The following is an 18582-nucleotide window of genomic DNA, read 5'->3' on the forward strand; positions in this document are numbered from 1 at the left end:
GATGGAAATTTGAGAAGTTGGAAACTTGAGAATTTGGAAATTTGAGAAGTTGGAAATTTGAGAAGTTGGAAATTTGGGAAGGTGGAAATTTGAGAAGTTGGAATTTTGAGAATTTGGAAATTTGAGAAGTTGGAATTTTCAGAATTTGGAAATTTGAGAAGGTGGAAATTTGAGAAGTTGGAAACTTGAGAAGGTGGAAATTTGAGAATTTAGAAATTTGAGAAGGTGGAAATTTGAGAAGTTGGAATTTTCAGAATTTGGAAATTTGAGAAGGTGGAAATTTGAGAAGTTGGAAACTTGAGAAGGTGGAAATTTGAGAATTTAGAAATTTGAGAAGGTGGAAATTTGAGAAGTTGGAATTTTCAGAATTTGGAAATTTGAGAAGGTGGAAATTTGAGAAGTTGGAAACTTGAGAAGGTGGAAATTTGAGAAGTTGGAAATTTGAGAATTTAGAAATTTGAGAAGGTGGAAATTTGAGAATTTAGAAATTTGAGAAGTTGGAAATTTAAGAAGGTGGAAATTTGAAAATTTACAAATTTGAGAAAGTGGAAATTGGGAAATTTGGAATTTTTGATCCAAGAAAAGAACGAAAACTTCACCTTTCAAGATTTGCGACATTTTCAACCTTGAGGTTCCCAAATATTTAAACCTTCATTATATTTCATACCACCTTCTTCATTTACCCAAGCAATAAATGATTCACTCTCGACAATCAAGTACGTAATGAATTACGTCAAAGGAATTATCGTTACCAGTTCACAGATACGCTCATAAATTCTCTCTAATTCCGTCTAATTATCAATGCCCTCTTCGGATGGTTGATATCAAGTAGGAAACTATACCCAGAAATATTCGATGATACCACTACATCCTTTTTTTATCAAAAAGCTCTCGAGAACAGAACACGGATGGCAGATAAGGTCGAGTGGTGATGTCAGGCTGCTATCGCGCACGTATCGATCCTGGCCATCTAATTTTCGTAGCTGTGTTCTGTAGCGAAACGATAATTCAGATCTTTCCACTTCCTGTCGAGTGGTCATCAACCAGTTACAACACCAGTTACAATTTAACTAAAATAAAAATGAACGGAGATTTAACTATCACTTGTTGCATCTCGATCACAAGTACCTTAGACAGAATAAGTTGCTGGTCTTCTTAAGTGTATTCTGTTAAATTATACTAGGTGTTATGATACGTAGTTCTTCTTGACAATACAAATTTAAAATCAAAGGAAAAATTGAAGGATGAGATACTATACTTGATGAGGACATTTGTTAATTTTTTTCAAATTTCTTTTCAGTGACTTGATTTTTAAATATATCATTTTTCGTATGTTTCATGTATGCACACATACATGTATACATTTTTCATGTATGTTATTTTTAATATATATATGTCATATGAAAGCATTTCTTTCAGAGTAGAAAATACTGTATTTATTACAATATTGTAATATTTTGTGTGTTAGCATGTTTTCATATGTGAATGTTCACATGTGTGTGGATGTGACACATAGCACATATCCACACTAGTGGATAAAGTTATGAGTTAAACTACTTAATACTCTGCTTAATGTCATAATTTTGTTTAATAATAACATACATAATTATGCATGTACAAAAAATGTGACAATAACACGTAACAGAAGTTAAAAATATTTAAAAAGAAAATCAGTAATCTTCCCTATAGTACCACCATAATATATGAAAATGTTGCAAGCAAACTTTATATCCTATTTCTCACAGTTGTCTATTCAGATCTATCATGTATCTGGCAAAATAACATCGTCGAATGAGAGACCAATTTCATCTGGAGGATACGTAGGCGAGTTGACCTACAATGCGATCCACACGTTCGTCGTTGAATTTTTCTTTTCACTTTTCGTAAGAACCATGAGAATAATAATAAGGGAAGGAGACCGCTCGTAGAAGGAGAAAATTCCGTGTGTCTCAGCACGTAAATATCACCGTATATTCTTCTGTCATTCGGGCTTCATGGGTTGAATTTTTAACGGAGAACTATTATCTTTCTTCACATCGTAAAACGGCACTTAGAAAGTCGAACGATGATTATCGGAAGAATTTTCGAATGAAAATTAATATTTTAGGTTGTTTGTATTGAGAGATCATAAAAGAGCAGTTAAACTGAATGGTGAAGACAATCAGAGAGGTCTTCATGTAAAAATTAATATTTTAAGTTGTTTGTATTGAGAGATCATAAAAGAACACTTAAAAAAGTTGAATGATGGAGAGAGTTAGAATGATCTTCAAGTAAAAATGAATATTTTAAATTGTTTGTGTAAAAAGATCATAAAAGAGCAGTTAAAAAGTTGAATGATTAATAGAATCAGGAAGATGATTAAATAGAAACGAATATTTTAAATTGTTTGTGTAAGATTATAAAATAGCACTAACAAAGTTGAATCGTGACGATAATTAGAAAAATAGAAATAAAAATAAATATTTTGAATTAGAATATCAAAATACTTGCTTAAAAAATGCTTTAGTTCAAACATTTTGAGGTACTTAAGCGAAAAATGAATGTACAGATCAAAAACTGAAGACTAGTCAGATCAAGAAGCAAATATTAGCCAGACAAAAACTGAACTAGCTACACCAAAAACCAAGAACTAATCAGACCAACAATTAGTCAGATCAAAATTTAGGAACCAGCCAAACTAAAAACTATAAACAAATCAGATTAAACATCAGAATCTGGCCAAGTCAAAAACCAAATACTAGCCAGACCAAGAACCAAATCGTAGCCAAACCAAAACCTCAACACTATGTAGAGTTATCAAGTTTAGTCAAGAATTAGTTAGACTAAAAATCAAATATTAGCTAGACTAGAATCCAAAACCTAAAACCCAGCTGACCAAGAATCAAATGGTAGCCAAATCAAAATATAGAATTTAGGTGGCTAAAAACCGAATGCTAGCCCAACCAAAACCCCAAAACCTAACTGACCAAGCACGAAATGCTAGCCAAACTAAAGTCCCAAAATTAGGTAGGGCCATAGTCAAGAACCAGTTAGAAAACCAAAAACTAGCTAGACTAGAATGCAAAATCCAAAACCTAGCTGATCAAAAGTCAAATCGTTACCAAACCAAAACACAGAACCTAGCTGACCAAAAACCAAATGTTAGCCAAACCAAAACCCCAAAACCTAATCGACCAACCACCAAATACTACCCAAACCAAAACCCTAAAACCTAGCTGACCAACTACCAAATATTACCCAACCAAAGCCCCAAAACTAGGTAGGTCAAGAACCAGCTACATCAAAAGACCAAAAACTAAGTTGACCGAACCCCAAAATCTAACCTAATCACAACAAATACTATTCAAGCCAAAACCCAGAATCTAGCTAGAACAAAAGTCAGCAACTAGCCAAATTAAAACCCAAAATGTATCCAAACCAAAACCCCAAACCTATCTTAGCCAAAACCCAAAACTTAGCCAGCCTAAGTACCCCAAGTTAGCCAAAGCTTCAAAAGCTACTTAGACCAAAGACTCAAGTCTACTCAGACCAACTAAAATTCAACCCGTAAAAGAATAACGAAACAAAGAAAATGACTTCATCAAAATAATTGAGATTCAGGTGGAGCGATTATACTGAATAGAAGTTTGCCGACGAACGAATAGGGAAGAAAGGTTAAAGGATACGTGGGTGAGCAACGTTTCCACGCGTAATACCAGAGAAATTATTCCGCTTGTAAAGCGGCAAACGATAATTTTCTTCAGTACTATCTCAGGACTTCGTCATTGTCGTAGCTTTTCTCTTCGCATCCATAAGGACGTGGAATGAACCTTGGCGCTTGTAACGATGATTGCAGGTTGTGGAACATGCTAGCTTCCCCCCTTTTGTCGGAATGTCAACCTGAAATCGCATTGTTCGAGTCGGTGCTCTCGAGGTTCACTGACTTTCAATGCAACGCTAAAACACTTCTTCAAACATCCTCTTCAACTGAGCTATCAAGGTTCGTGGTTTATTTCGATTCGGGACATATTTTCTGGGGCTTAATAACTCCTGGGGCAAACTTTGTGGAGAAACGATTTATAGATCATTTTTGTGTAGTTTGGTTTTTATATATTTGTGTAGTCATAGGATTCATTGGGATCATAGATGATATTACGATTACTGAACAATTTTTAAGAAATATAACTATTGTTGCAAATATGATTTATAAGTGAAGTATGCGAAATTTAGGGTTGGTGTAGTTCAAGCTAGGGCCATCCGGCTTCATGTGGAAGATATGTACTTTCAATTAGGTTCAATATTTAGTTTTTCTATTCTAGCATGATGTGGAAGGCTCAATGTTCAATTTTTCTATTCTAGCATGATGTGGAAGGCTCAATGTTCAATTTTTCTATTTTATCATAATGTGGAAGAATCAATGTTTAATTTTTCTATTTTATCATCATGTGCAAGGTTCAATGTTTAGTTTTTCTATTTTATCATGATGTGGAAGGCTCAATGTTCAATTTTTCTATTTTATCATGATGTGGAAGAATCAATGTTTAATTTTTGTATTTTAGCATGAAGTGCAAGGTTCAATGTTTAGTTTTTTTATTTTAACATGATGTGAAAGGCACAATGTTCAATTTTTCTATTTTATCATGATGTGCAGGGTTCAATGTTTAGTTTTTCTACTCTAGCAAGAAGTGCAAGGTTCAATGTTTAGTTTTTCTATTTTAGCATGATGTGAAAGGCTCAATGTTCAATTTTTCTATTTTATCATGATCTGGAAGGCTCAATGTTTAATTGTTTTATTGTAGCATGACGTGGAAGGCTCAATGTTCAATGTTTTCATTTTATCATCATGTGGAAGTATGAATATTTAATCTTTTTATTTTATAAAGCCTCCAATATTTCATACATATAAGCACAATAATAAAACATATATAAAAGTACAACAATACGTCATCATTAAATAAAACAATTACATTAAAGCAATATTAGATGACTCTCTTCTTTCAACACAGAAACCAAACGCAACAACAAAATCTCGTCCATCCATCCATTTCGTCCATCTTATCTCACAGTAAATATCACCTGATAAATACAGATAAGTGTAACCTTGTTAATCTCTCTTTAAATGCACCTCTATAATTATTCAGATCCGATGCACGACATAGATACAGATGCATGACAAATTTTATAAATAGAAATAAAACGATAATGTCAAAAGTGTCTGAGCGGCGTGAAGAATTAACATCGAAGTGGATAAGTTTCTGGTTCGACCGGTTAAAGTGACAAGTGTACTACGATGACATCGTTAAGCACTTTAATGTGCTTCCTTCGCGATCTCTAAAACACCTACGTTTAATAAAAACAACCCACGATCGATCGTCGATTCCACCGGCAGCGATTTACGAGCTTGCGTTCAAAAGCAACGACACCTACGCGGTTGAATGCATCCATGGGATACATGTGGGTGACGTGGATTTGGTAAGCTTGTTATGGCTTTTTTGGTGATATAACACTATTACTGTTGTTAGATCAATTTTATTTAAATTTGGTATATCTATTTTAGTATTTATCTTGATGGAACTCTTGGTAAGTACTTTTCTTGTGTTTGATTTCACATTTTAGGAGTCGTAGAATTTTTAGGCTTAGGAAGTTTGAAATTTTTACAATTCAGAAATCTTTCTTTCAAACTTTCAAACTTGAGGAATTTGGAGATTTTCATATTAGGGAAATCTGGAAATTTTAATATTCTTACAATTTAGAAATTTAGAAGCTTGATAATGTGGAAATTTAGAAATAGAGAAATATTAAATTCTGAAATTTTAAAAATTGAAAATTTGAGAAGTGGGAAATGTTCAAAATTTACAAATACAGAAATTAAAAATTTGTCAACCTTCAAATCTTTAAATCAAAAAATTCCTCATTTTTACACATGGAATATATTGAAATACAAAAATAAATTTTCTAGAAATATTAACGTATAACAGACACAATATTCAATAACAAATTGAGAATAATTTGCGATCACCCATGTTTCAACTCACATTTCTGAATGTTTCTTAAATTGGACAGTTTCCATGTGCTACAATAAATGCGTTTCTAGTTCTATTGTGTGTAGTGAAGCAACAGCTAACAAGATAGTAATATTTAATATACTTCATTGTATCCTATTGTGTATGGTGAAGCAACTTCTAACAAGGTAGCTGGTTTGTTACCAGGCTGAAAATATATGACCGAAAACGAACGATTTTAGAATTGCGAAGATGGAATGAATAATCTACAATGGAATAATTTATAAATGCGATTAATTAAATTTAGAATAACCAAATCAAGCATATATTTATCACTAACCTCAATTATTAAATTTTGCAAACAAGTCATGTACACATTTCGCGCGTGAATAACTAAAATTACAGTATATTAAATAAACAATTACAAAGACTTGTATAATTTCCTTCCATTAAAATGCAAATTCTACATTTTGTACAATTTGTCCACAAATGTAATACAATTCAAATTAACCTAAAAAGTATAATACTAAAATAAAGGATTCAAAGAGGTTATGTTCCACAAGATAGATATTTGTCGATATCTAATCTATTTCCTTGCATAAAATTTGAATTAAAGTTTTACATTTGTTGCTATTTACATTCACAAGTAGACTGATTACATTAAAAAATAGTAATTTATCGGTCTGGCAACGTTGATCATTTTATTCAGCTTCCCACCGTCTCGTCTTCCCAGATATAATACACCCTGTGAACGGGTCTACTCGTAGATCATCTTTCGCCACTCTCTTCTGCGGTTTTATTTCGATTTCGATCGACAGAGCGAGTGTCGCGTGCTTTGCTCTTAATTGTACCGAATAAATCAACACCAGTTTCTAATCAGAACTCATTGCGTAGGATTCTCTACCACCATAGTTCTGTTATGGAAAAACAACATGAAAAAACTATAGCTATATGGAGAAACCAGACGCACGATATCGTTATCGTTTCTTTCCAAACAAAAATTCCGTGTCTGGATCTTGATGATCTATTTTTATTATCCTCACGAGTGTTCCGAGTTAAATGATATGTAACCTAACCGAACTCTTTAGCTTATAATATTGTGTCACACACGTGACGCACATTCTGATACAAGAAACAAAAATTTACTGCACGACTAAGTTTGGAATTTAGTACCAATTATAATTTGCACAACTAAGAATTCCTCGGTGCAAAATATACCTGACATTTCAGCTTTTTATATTTATTTTAATATTGCAATAGTAATTAGTTAGCTCTGACGCAGTTGCAGAAATCGTAGGTCGAGAGGTCAATTGTGGAATTCAGAAAATTAAATAGGAATATATTTGAAATTTAGGAATTTGAAAATTGTTCATTTGGAAGTTTTTTCAAACTTGGAAACTTGAAGTATTTCGGGTTTTACAGGGATCCAAGGATTTTTGAATCTAGGGATTATGGGATCTAGGAATTTTTGGATCATTCTAGGGATTAAGGAATCTAGGGATCTAGGGATTTTTGGATCGAGGGATTTAGAGATTTTGTGGATTTAGGGATTTGGGGAGTTAGGGACTGGGGGATCTAGGGATTTGGGTATCTAGGGATTTGGGGATTTAGGGATTTGGGGATCTAGGAATTTTACGATTTAGGAATCTAGAGATTTTGTGGATTTAGGGATTTGGAGATTTAGGGATTTAGAGATTTTGGGAATCTAGGGATTTGGAGATTTAGGGGTTTGAGAATTTAGGGATTTGGGGATTTAGGGATTTTGTGATATGGGGATTTTGGGATCTAGGGATTTGGGGATTTAGGGATTTTGTGATATGGGGATTTTGGGATCTAGGGATTTGGGGATTTTGGGATCTGGGAATTTAAGAATTTTAGAATCTAGGAATTTCGGAATCTACAGATTACAGAATCTAAAAATTTCATGACAAATTCAAAAGTTTCGCAACATGGAAGCTTGAAAATTTCAAATCTTCAAACTTAATATTTTTGATATAAATTATCTCCCTAATTTTTGAAATATAAAAATACCAAAATTTGCAGAAATATAGAAATTTGAAAATTAATCGTCTATCATCGCGTAGGGTTAATAATCACATCATAAGTATGAATCACGGTAAAGCAACATTTTCTCTTCTAATAATAGCCGGACCACAGCGAGTGAATATTAATTGAATAAAAAATCCACACGCAACGCGTTGCACCTGAATGCTGAAACGTTTCGTACGAATCTATAGGTAATCGTGGAGTACACACATGAGTCATATGCAAGTGTGCGTCGCAATTCGTAATTAAAAGCTTGCTATCATCGATATTCGAAACACGTGTTCTCTCGGAACGAGGCATCGTGATTTAACCACGATAATATTCCTATCAACGGTTCTCGCTGAAAATGAAAGCCACGAACACAGCAGATATTAACTGGAATTTCTCGATCTGTCATTAACATAGTTGGTCATTTTTCGTCAACATTTTTCATGTACATGGCTGCTCTCCATTTAATACCGTAATAATATGCAACGACGTAATAAGAAATTTCAGATCTAATTACATCGTCGATAAATCTGCCATCTTCGGGTTAATTATACTCTTTGCCTGTTCGAGATTTCCACGGTGCTTCCTTATGAATTATTTTGTTACACGAAACGCATATTTCTTGTTGTAATTACGCGGGAAATTTCTTTCTTCCTGCTTCAAGTTTTCTGAATTGAAAAACTCTTTTAATTCCTTTTCTAAATTTCTTCACTTTTGTTGTAACATGATGGTGTTTTGAAAATGCAAAAAGTTAGTCTGTCAAGCATGTAGATAATATGTTAATAATGTGATCAATAAAATGATATGTTAATAATTTGATCATGTTTAAATTGTTGAATGTTTGATCATGATTAATAATTTGATCATGTTTAAAAAATTGTGTATTTAAAATTGTAACCAAATTTACAATTTTCACAATTATACTATAAACTTGAAAATTAATTTACAATTTAAATTTGGTTAAATGAAATTTATGTTAAGTTTAGGGTTTATTATATTGCTTCGATTGAAAATTTGTATGAGATGGATTTTTCAGAAAGAAAAGAGATTTTCAATAAGTTTTCAAGTGTTTCATCAAACTGCTTATCAGAAAAGATTAACTACTTAATTCTGACTAGTCAAAATGATAGAAACACATATCTTGCGATACAGTTCGTTTCATTCTGATAAAACCTATCATATGGCATATGTGAACGCTGTGTAATCACTTTGGAACTTTGATAGTCGTACATTTTATGGGAACTATCGTACAACATTTCAAAGCAGATAATAAAAATTATAGACATATAAAGAAGTATTATAAAATCTCATGTGTCGTTCTAGTCCGCGATAATTAAATATTTTTTGGCAATTAAAACTGGTTTATTAATTAAATCCTGTTTAGAAACTCGTTTAATGTATATCTCAAACCGCAATTTGTAATATTTTTATTACAAAACAATTACATAAAGAACTAGTCCAATAAATACCAATGTTATGAAGAATTTTATTATACAAAATTGATTACATATTAAATTATATATTACTGTAAACATGTGCAGATATTTATATAAATTTAAATACATATCTCTGAATATTAATACAAATTATACTCAACAATCAAATTAAAAAAAATTAATGTACCAAATATTAAAATATTTATTAATATACGAATAATATTTCAAAACACAAATATTACACAATTCATTGCACAATATATTACATAATCCCATCATTGTTCCTAGCAAAAAAATTTGTTTACTTACATAATACATAAACGAGCAACAAGACAGTGAAAGTGTTACAGAAGTAAAAAAAATTACCTCGAACTAATTCTGTTTACAAAACCTTTGTAAGCTCACGACAAGAGGGTTCGCTGGCAAAAACTCGCGAACGTTGTACCATGAATGTAATTTATTAAAGAAAAAAGGTTTGGATTTACCTCGTTGTGTGTCGGCCTTAACGAAGGGTCAAACGAGTCTGGATAAAGCTACAGGGCTAAAAACTGGACCGGAAGTGTTGCAAAAACGTACGTACCGACGATGCGCGTAAAACGCATCGTTCTGTACAGTGACGTGCCTTGTTTTCCTTAATAAGAACCGCGATGCTGCTGTTGCATCGGGTTTCTGCATTTCACGAGCTGAATTTATTGGTACAAATACTGAATTCCACGTTTTAATGTACATATCTTCTTAGAAAATTTTAATTGCTTGAAATTTCAGGTTTCGATAATTTCGTTATTTGGAAAGTTGTGTAGCTGTCAATTTTGGCATTTGATTTGTGAAGCTGGGATTTGGAATTTCTGGATTTAGGTATTTTGGAAATCCAGGGATTTGGGGGACCTAAGGGTATTGAAATCTAGAGATTTTGGGATTTTGGGAATCTAGGGATTTCGGGAATCTAGGAATTTCGGGGAGCTAGGGAGATTGGGGTCTAGGGAGATTGGGGTGTAGGGAGATTGGGATCTAGGGAGATTCGGATCTAGAGAGATTGGGGTCTAGGGAAAATGGGGTCTAGGGAGATTGGTGTCTAGGGAGATTGGGGTCTAGGGAGATTGGGATCTAGGGAGATTGGGATCTAGGAAGATTGAGATCTAGGGATTCTTGGGATCTAGGGGTTCTTGGAGTCTACGAATTCATGGGATCTAGGGATACGTGGGATCTAGGGATTCTTGGGATCTAGGGATTCTTGGGATCTAGGGATTCTTGGAATCTAGGGATTCTTGGGATCTAGGGATTCTTAGGATCTAGGGATTCTTGGAATCGAGGGATTCTTGGGATCTAGGGATTCTTGGGATCTAGGGATTCTTGGGATATAGGGATCCTTGGGATCTAGGGATCTTTGGGATCTAGGGATTCTTGGGATCCAGGAATTCTTGGGATCCAGGGATTCTTGGGATCCAGGGATTCTTGGGATCTAGGAATTTTGTGCTCAAGAGATTTCAGGATTCAGAGATATAGGAATACAAAAAAAAATTCTAAACTTGAATTTTTCAAAGTTCAAAACAGTGAAGTTCTAAACTTTCCATCTACCAATCGAAATCCATAATATGCAGTTGATCAACCATGATTTTGTTAATATAATTTTAGTACGAATTTGTAGAAATCCAGGAAATACGAAAGACGCGAGTAACCGTTGCACAGGTGGCCTCTCGGAAGAGTTTCGCGTGTCATAAATCTGTGTCGGGATCGCTGGCGCAGGTTCACCTGTATCTGAAATTCCGCCGTTACTCCAGTAGGAAGCGTGTCTAAATTATTACTTCGGTATAGAATCACGGAAGAAAAATGAAAGCACTCTCGATTCTCGGGTATAAGGAAAAAGAGTCGCGAGCAATGACCCGTGGAAAAGATATCTTTGCGGTTCTGCAAAATTATTATGGCCAATTTTCTTCAATTAATTTTACACAAATTACGTACAACGGCTGTACGAGCAAATATAATAACGTACGGTTACGCTCTCTAACTTTTATCTTTATATTTGCTTAGAGGTCGATTATGTGGTTTTTTTTTCAATTTCTCTTCTCTTTTTACTTGGTTTAATTAATGTAACCTGTATCTTTGTTAGAAACCCACAATCTTCTTTTCACCGTTAAAGTGATCTTAATCTTTTCTCTCTTCGGAAACAATTTTCTTGCGCGGTGCTTAACGTGTAAATTGTAAGGTGAGATAAAAACCGCAATTTTAATTTTGTTATTTTTTAATGTTGGTTTTGTTGAAAAGAAGGTGTATTTTTATTTTGAAGTTTGTATATTGGGAGTTGCGTGATTGAGTCTAGATAAGTACCCGCTTTTGGGGCTCTAGGGCGTGGCCTGAAGATCTAGAGGAGGAGCCGCGATAGATATGTACTTAGATCATTGCTCAAGATTATTTTAAATACTCATAGCCATCATTACACGATATTCAGAACATATCTCACGAGCAAAACAATTTTTTAAAACAATCTTCATCAGCAATATACTAATTCCAGCAAAATTTAAAAAATTCTTAAACTCTCAGTTCAACAAAATAAAAAAAAATTAAGTTAATAAATCAAATTCTTGTTAAAGAAATAAAATAAATAAACAAGTGCAATTTTTGAAGACGTTGAAATAAATAAAATTACAAGTTCCACAAGATAACATGACAACAATAAACCTAACATAAATTTCCTCCTGAACCATAATTTTATTTTCATCACGAAGAAACCCTGACACGATTCCACACGTCAAGTACCCCAAATTTAGACTCCATCTTCAAATAGCTTCCTCAAAGTACAAACAGGATTCAAAGGTAAAGTTGGAAGCTGCTTGAAAGATACTTGATCCCATCACTAGAGATAAGACTCGATGTGAACACAGCATAATCTTCGAAGCGTTACGAAGCCAGCTAACTGGGCTAACAGTTCCCAGGCTGTAGTAGAAGAGCGATCGTACATCGAGAAACAGTATACCCTGAAGCGTAAGTGTGCGAAAGGAGTAGGTGGATATCGGAGCACATGTGGAAGACTCAGCTAAAGATACGCAGATTTTTTCAGACCGTTCCATGAATCTTTAAGCGATCACTTTTTGTAAAAAAAGAATCGCCCTTGCTTTTTTGCGGTGCATAGCTGTTGCGCGATCATTTTCAAAGATTCTTTGGGTGATGAGTTGAACGATGTTTCAAAATGTTCGTTCGTGAGGAAAGTGACATGTGATCTTATTAGATTTTAGGAAGCTTCACAAGTTTTATCGGACTTCTATTTTAGATATGGATGTAGAATCTTAAGTTTATTATGGAGTCTTTGGAGTCTTTGTAGGACTTTCCAGATTTCTGAATTACCAAATTTCCTTAAATCTCTAAATTCTACATTTCAAAATTTATAGATTCCCAAATTCTCAAAGCTTCAAACTCATAGATGTCCAGTCCATCAAGTTACCAAATTCAGCTAGTTACCAACTCCTGAAATTTCTAATTCAACAAGTTACCAACCTCTCAAATGTCTAATTCTCCAGGTGACCAACTCCTCAAATTTCTAATTCATCAAGTGTCCAACTCCCCAAATTTCAAATTCATCAAATTACCATCTCCTCAAGTGTCTAATTCAAGTTACCAACTCCCAATACTTCAAATTCACCAAGTTACCAACTTCTCAAATTTCTAATTCACCAAGTGACCAACTCTCAAAATTTCAAATTCATCAACTTACTACCTCTCCAAATTTCAAATTCCCCAATTTACCAACTCCCCAAATTTCTTCATCACCAAATCTCAAATTTCCAAATTTCTCCACCACCAAATCCCCAGTTCTCCACTCCCTAAGTCCCCAAATCCCCAAAACTTTCAAATCGTTCAATTCCTAAATTTTAAAATAATCAACTCAAAAAATTTCCATAAACAATATCGACAAGCTTTCCTCATATCGCCATTGCGATGTGAATCACGCTACTTCCTAGATGATTTCCTAGTAATTTCTTCACCATATAGACTTACAGTGTTCCGAATCTTTAAGCCGGATTTTCACTTCCTTTAGCGATCCAATGGCCAAGATAATTTTAGAATTTATCCAATAGCACGTATTAAACGCCCGTCTCAACGTTCCATTAACCTCGACGTACCATTACAATCCTCTTACAAGCTTTTCGCGATTCTATTGCAACTTTCTCTAGGCGTGCTAATGTGCCTGCTTCAGCTTCTAATGTATCTATGAGATCATCTCGTCGATGGTTCAGAGTGCAATTAAAATTAAACCATCAAATTCTTGCACCACTTCGAAGCATAATTCGCTTATCGAAGGTATTTATCCGTTTCGGAGCGAACGGTGAAAGTTAATTGTAACATATAAATTGTATTGTGAGGGCAACCTTGAGGTTATACATTCTGGCGGGAAATTCGAATCGTTATTTTACTTGTGAGAATTATTTAGAATAAATTATTTAGTAATGGAGTATAGAAAATGGAAAATTGTATGGTTTGCAATTTGTGAATTTTTGAATTTGAAAATTGTTGAATTGTTAAATTTTGTAAACTGTTAGTTTGTGACTTTAATTATTTATAAATTTAATGAGTTGTTAATTTGACGATTTGTATGTTCTAAATTAGCGAATTAGTGAATTATTAAATTTTAATAATTTAGATTATCAATTTACCAAGTTCTTGTATTTTATATTACAACATTATCAAATTTTCATATTATAAATTATTGAATTATCAAATTATAAATTTCACATGTTTTAAATTACCAAATTCCCAAATTACAAAAATTAAAATTAGCAAAGTATAAAAATCAAAATCACCAAATTACAAAAATTTAAGTTACCAAATTCCCAAATCCTAAATTACCAAATTTGCAAATCTTAAAATTCTAAATTACCAAATTACCAAATCTGAAAAACAGAAAATTTCTAAATTAAAAAATTTGATTCCCCCAATGTCCTCCCATAACTAAACTACCCCAACATTTCACACAATCCAAACTTCCACCTAAACCTAAACCTTACTTTCTCCATAAATTATAGCAAATGTGTGAAAATTTTACTTCAACAAAAATTGAACAGCAATTTCATCTCGTTGAAAGAACAAGCAACAGTAATAACAAATGTAATCTTTTATTCTTCATTGCAACCCGTGCCACTTTGTTTTTTCGAAGTAGGCGTAAAAACCCGAGAAATGACTTGAAATTATTGGTAATATCAAGAAATTGTCCTGAAAGTGTTACCACTTACATTAAAGTGTGCAAGAATGAATGGGAGAGGTGTAACCACAGCGCTGTTCGATATGATGCAGTGTAATAATACTGGCAGAAACGGAGGCAACACGTACTTATTAGAGACAAGCACGACACGAGTACAAAAACTAAATGAGTGTTTATTAATCGTTTGCTACTGTGGAAAATGTGTACTTTATAGTCGTAAAGTGTACATTTATAAACGTTATATGAAAGTACTATTTCCCGGATGATGAGTCACATATTATTTGTGGAGAAACTTTGACAATGCAATAAAATTTACGATATTTAAAAAAATATGGGTAAAATCTAAAATTAGGATGAATATATAAAATGTGTTATATTGAGCAATTTTGTGTTTCATATTTTTCTATGGAAATATAGATATAAGTAGGAAATGCATAATAATATGACAAGGTAATAATAAATACTTTTTAGAAAGATACTGTAAAATATATAAAATTTTACAAGTAATAATTAGTATTAAAAATATGCATTATCTACTATATTTTCCATAATTAATGAAATTGATGAATTTTTAAAGCAATTTGCAAAATTAATTATAAGAGAACTCAAAATAATATAGTTTACAGAGTAACAGCTTTCATATAAAATAATTTGTAAAATAATTTACAAAATAATAGTTTGAGGAATACAATAATTTTCAGAGTCATATTTTAAAACAAAAATAATTTACAAAATAATAATTTTAGAATAAAATAGTTTTCAATATACTAATATGAAATAATTTGTAGAATAATAGTTTTAGAATAAACCAATTCACATAACAACTCCTCCAAAATAAAATAGTTCACGTAAAACAGTTTCAGAATAAAATAATAAATAATAAAAAATTTTTAGAACGATAATTTTCCAAATAAATATATACATTATCTTTTACAAATAAAATAAAATATTTGACAAGGACTGCCTGGATATAAACGATCATTTTTATTCAACCACGATAAACAAAAGCAATTGAATGCAGATTCAGAGTTTCTATCAAACCGCTCAGTGATTTAACGTTTATTACCTACTCGACACTTTATCACTGTCAGCCTATAAAAAGGGACATAATAACAATGTAAATTTGCTTTATTGTCTTTCAGCAAGACGATGTATGCTATTCGAAAGACATTTTGCACGACGATCAGCAAGTAGGTCAAATGTGAAATGGACCTCGATAACGAGAGTTATTCGTACTTTTTTCGTATTGTGGTATGTACACTTAGAATTTATACACTTAGGATGTGCATGAACTTGTTTAGCATTCCAATTGCGAGTTGATGTTGGACTTTTAGAAATTTTGAGAGATTAGGAAATTGGGTATATGGAAGGTAAAAGGTTTTTCGATTTGGGGATTTGGTAATTTGGAGAATTTGGAAATTTGAGAAGTTGGAATTTTGAGAATTTAGAAATTTGAGAATTTAGAAATTTGAGAAGTTGGAAATTTGAGAAGGTGGAAATTTGAGAAGATGAAAATTTGAGAAGGTGGAAACTTGGGAAGGTGGAAATTTGAGAAGTTGGAAACTTGAGAAGGTGGAAACTTGAGAAGGTGGAAATTTGAGAAGTTGGAATTTTGAAAAGGTGGAAATTTGAGAATTTGGAAATTTGAGAAGTTGGAAATTTGAGAAGTTGGAAATTTGAGAAGGTGGAAATTTGAGAAGTTGGAAATTTGAGAAGTTGGAAATTTGGGAAGGTGGAAATTTGAGAATTTGGAAATTTGGGAAGGTGGAAATTTGAGAATTTGAGAATTTGGAAACTTGAGAAGGTGGAAATTTGTGAATTTGGAAATTTGAGAATTTGGAATTTTGAGAATTTGGAATTTTGAGAATTTGAAATTCTAAGAATTTGGAAGTGAATCCAGAAACACCAAATACAAAAACTCCAAAATATCATACCAAAAAAATCTCCAAACACCTAAATTTGAAAACGAACAAAATCCAAAGCAATGCAAAGGAAATGGCACGAATAAAAATTCTTCCGCTTCCTGCGTCTAAATAAGCAGTTGACTCAAGCCCACGAAAAAGGAGCGTATCTTTTTCCATTTACTTTCAATGGTAGGCGAACGTAATTCGCATGCATTCGACAGAGTAATAACACGTTTTCCTGAATGCATTTTATCGCCTAGGAAAAAAGTCGCTATCTTACATGTATGTTGCAACGAGCAACGAATTCAGCATCTTTTTACCGAATTACGTGGAAACTTGTTGTTTGTTTCAGTTGCATTGTGGTCTAACGTGATCGCAATGCGTGCGATGCATTCGTTAGAGCGATAAATGTTGCATTGCACGTATGACCTTCTCTGCTGATCTGACCGTGCATATTTTAATCGTACGTATGTACCTACTGTTTCAGATAATGACTTCACTTTTCGCATTTCACGTGCTTTTGTACCTTTTTGTGGTTTAATTTTTCTCATTTGTTTTGTACTTTATGTACTTTTAGCAATTATTGTGTATTTTTAGTGTTCACTAATATTTGTGTACTGTTATAGTGAATATTTGAGTAGTATCTTAGATTATTTATTTTTAATACCTTCTTTCATATTAGATCATTATTTTTGTGGTTTAATGTTTCTCATTTCTTATATTTTAACAATTTTAACAATTATTGTGTACTTTTAATATTTACTGACATTTGTGTACAGTTACACTGAATACTGGAAAATGAAAATTTGTACGGTTTGTAAGTTCTTAATTTTTGAAAATTAATAATTTGTTAATTTGAAAATTGTTAAATTTTTTAAACTGATAGTTTGTGATCTTAAAAATTGATGAACTCATGCTTTTTTTTAATTTGACGATTTCGAAATTCTAAATTAGGGAGTTAGTTAATTATCAAATTTATATTGTTTAAATTATCAAACTAGAAAGTTAATATATTTTGAATTATCATATTACTAATTGTTCATACTACAACACAGTTATAAACCTTCTAAAACAACATCCACACGAGGGTACCGTAAAATCCCGTAAATCTAACGAGAGAGGCAAACACATGGCGGCCATCTTGGTTTTCAACTAACAGCCAACGCAACGCACAAAAAGAACGAGTCGAAAAACGAGAAGAATTTCGAGTTAAATACGCAGGATAAAGTTTTTCGGTTTCGAGTGGAGTACCGGTACGATGCAGTTCAAGCAATTTATGCGAGCACCGCGTTTTTTTGCGCTAGCGTGCGAATCGTGAGTGAAAACGCCGCTTTACATGCAGATGCAGTCGAGCTGTTGCGAGCGTGAAGGTGCTGGAGACATGGGAACAACGGAAAACAGGCCAACCAGAGAATAATTAAAATTATTCAAAGGATAATTAACCTGTTTCGGAAACGCTTTGCTATATAGGGTATACTTTAATTGAATTACGTGTACACGACGTCAAACGTGAATCAGATATTTTTCTTTCAGTTAATGATCGAATGAGACAAGATTAACCTTCTCTTTGTACACAAATATATCTTAACAATACTTTAGAATAACAATCTAAATATTCCTTACTTTAGAATAATATTCTAAGTAATATTAAATAATATTAAATTCATTACAGTAATTTTGCAATTGAACTTCATTTTGAAAATCTCAGAAGAAATTTTTTTATAATTTTTGTAGCTATATAGGTTTTTTTAAAATAATATTTATAGTTTCAACAATTTTCCTTAATTTTAGTCATTTATTATTAATATTAATTTCATGATTACTGTTTCATGATTATTTCCTGTGAATTCAATAATTTGAGTTCATTAAATTTTGCCTCGATTTCGTTGAATGATGAACTGTGATATTTACGTCGAAAGAAACTTTTATTATATATTAGAATTTATTTTAATTTAATGTACATAATATAACACATTTCTTCTAACCACATTTTAGAAACATTTGATAATAATTAACGACATAGTTTCATTAATATG

General features: G+C 32.6%; 1 protein-coding gene across 13 annotated transcripts in view; it reads right to left on the bottom strand.

The window, feature by feature from the left end:
- Positions 1–18582, bottom strand: part of sick (sickie) — a 295306-nt gene that overhangs the window by 9014 nt on the left and 267710 nt on the right. The gene's annotated exons all lie outside the window — the stretch shown is intronic.

This window comes from Megachile rotundata, chromosome 4, assembly GCF_050947335.1.
Source record: "Megachile rotundata isolate GNS110a chromosome 4, iyMegRotu1, whole genome shotgun sequence".
NCBI lineage: Eukaryota > Metazoa > Arthropoda > Insecta > Hymenoptera > Megachilidae > Megachile > Megachile rotundata.